Raw genomic sequence first — 3,116 nt, 5'->3', positions numbered from 1 at the left:
AGGTATTATGCCAAAGATGACACAAATCAACTAATAATTGACATATGATCATCATTAGGCTTCTATAAATAACCATATAGATACTAAGAAAATAACAAAGTAGGACGAACATCAAAAGCTGTTGAAGTTAATTTGTTCTTCAATAAAGACCCACTCTTACTATAACTCAAACTTTTTTATCCCAACAAAAGGCTGTCTCGCCTTTCTCATCTTTATAGCTCAGCTTGAAACTTTGCAAAGGATGAGGATAAGTAACCATTTCTTTGCCTTTTTCAGCTCTGATAAGCTTCTGAGTCCTCACTGATTGATATTGAAAGAATAGTGGTAGATTTATAGTTTATAAAGTCTAAGGTTTGATTTGGGATAATTTTCTTATTACTTTGTTCTTCATACCGCAACTATAACTTTTGTTTGACCATTGTTTCTTTGTTGCTTTCAAAACAATTTTATACTCTAAAACTGTTTTCTAGAATAACTTTAAGGATTCGGGATTGTCTCCTTCCCTTCGTGGCAGTTGATTGTGGGAGGCATAAGTGGAAGTGGAGTTATAAGCAAACACTGGGACATGCATATCACATTGCATATCACTGCATATTATGTTAATTGAAATAAGTTTAATATAAAGGATATTATGATAAATAGAATAAGTTTAACTATAAAAGAATGCTTTGAAAATAAGTATGCTTTATTATTCATATACAAATAAACTTTGATTCTTCTGTGAAGAAGTGAATGAAACCGCATATTTCATTCTGTTCTGGAAACCGAAAATGCAAGAAAAGTATACGTTTGTAAAAAGTAAATTTATGTTTTTATGTTTATTTGAATTTAATATTTAAACCGTTATATTTTTAAAGTGTATATATGGGTATTAAATTTTGTAATAGAACTTGCGTATACCTACTGAGTTGTAAATACTGACGTTGCTGACTTCTAATGTTTTAGGAAAGAAATAGTCTAGCAGAGTGAAATCGTAGAATACAGATCTGTTTAGGGGTGTCAATTCGGGTCAACGGGTGGGGTTCGGACTCAACCCGCATGGGTTACCGGATTTATCCGACCCGACCCATGAACCCGAATAGATCTAAATTTCCCCTCCGCAATTCCACGTGTTGAGTCACGCGAGCCGCGTAGGGACTCGTGGAGGAGCCGGTTGCAGACTTATGTGTAGGAGGCTAAGAGCGGACCGAGTGACCGACAGAGGAGCGGACTAGCGGTGCAAACGACTCGATGACGTCGACGTCTCCATCTCGACGGAGTGACCGCGAACTCGCGGTCCCGCGGAGGAGTCGGGAGCGAACCTGCGACGGCTGGCTCGATGAGAACGGCTGGCCAGGTGGACCAGACGACGTCCAATCCCTTAGGAGTTGTGTCACGACCCAACCCGACCGGGACGGATCCCGCTCGCATCGGGTCGCGACGGAACTATCGAAAATCCAGGATCTAGCTTTGAAATTTGTTTCAGACTTTCTTCCAAGTATTAAACAGACAGAAAAACACAGAGCTACTATAAACATCCAAATGCAGAACGATTCATCTATATTTTCTTTCCTCAAAATAGTCATATACAATACAGTCCATGGCTTCAAACAGAAAGAACAGAACAGAAAAGTCATGACTGCACAAAAATCAAAAGTATCAAGTACCTAATCACAGATCAGACTCAGAACGTCAAGTCCAAGACCTCCTTCCCTTTCCCAGAATCTGAAAACCACGCAGAAAACAAGTATGAGCTAACATTTCAGCAAGACATCAATTACCAATCAAAATAATCAGAAACTCACATCAGAAAACATATCAGAAAAGTATCCGTACAGAATTCTAACAATCGTACCGGAATCGTCTGACAGACAGAACAGATAACAGCTCAATCAGAAATCAAACATCGGATACGGAAAATCGAAGTCATTTCAAATCAGAGTTCAGAACAGATATCATAAAGCTTTCATGTCACAGAGCAGACAGAATCGTACGGAATAACCAGAATCGTACATAAATCAGAAATCATATATCGGATAATTCATAAAATAAACCAGATAAGTCACAGAACAGATTATCAGATATCAAACATCAGATTCCCTGACCCTGACAGAATCTCAACGGATTCTGGCCCCTTATGCATCCCTTTCCAGACACTGACAGAATCTCAACGGATTCTGACCCCTTATACCTCCCTTTGTGCTTATAGCACCAGAACAGAACAGAACAGATATTCGGAATTCCGGAAGAGAACTTATTTTCATATTTTAGAGCTCATTTCAGATTTCTCTGACACAGACAGAATCTCAAAGGATCCTGGCCCCTTATAGCTCCCTTCTGATAGCATACAAACACTTCAATTCATTCACTGTATCAATTCAGAAAAATCAGAATTAGTACGAAATTTCAGCGGCATAATGGCAGTATACGGAATTTACACAAAATTCACAGATTCAGAAATTTACCAAATTACCACAGAATATCCACAACAACATTATAAGACTTTTACTGTACTGACATAACATTTTTCAACATCCTGATAATTTGCAGTTCAATTAAAACACCGCGGAATCCAAAATATCTCGTAAAAATCTTCTAGAAAATACTCAAAACGTGCACAATTATCATCTGAAAAATATACCAAAAGTTACGCGGTAAAACCTGAAGCAGTAGAAAATAACACACAAAATTCGCTAACGGAAACAAAATCCAGAACAGAAAAGTTGTTAAAATCCATGTTTCTGAAAATTGAGAAAGGCGGAATGTGCCTTACCTCGAGTCGGTCAACTCTCTAACTACAGCAACGGATGAAAACGGACCAGAGTCGCCCAAAAATCCTCTTTTCCTTTGTTTTTCTCTCTCCTAGACGTTTTTTCTTTTTCCAAAAAGATCTCAATCCTATATATATTCAGACGGATCGTCCCGGACGATCACAACTTCGTCCGGACGATTTGGGCTTTGGACGAATTTCGTCCAAACGAAATTAAATAGCTCCCGGGACGATTTGGGCTCTGAACGAATTTCGTCCAGACGATCCAGGTTTTGTCCTGGGACGAACCATTAAGTCAGAAATTTTCTTCACAATCTGTACTGATCGTCCCGGACGATACAATTTTGTCCGGACGAACCTGGGAGGA

Source organism: Dendrobium catenatum, unplaced genomic scaffold, assembly GCF_001605985.2.
Source record: "Dendrobium catenatum unplaced genomic scaffold, ASM160598v2 fragScaff_scaffold_722, whole genome shotgun sequence".
Lineage (NCBI taxonomy): Eukaryota > Viridiplantae > Streptophyta > Magnoliopsida > Asparagales > Orchidaceae > Dendrobium > Dendrobium catenatum.
Note: the sequence above shows the minus strand (reverse complement) of the source record.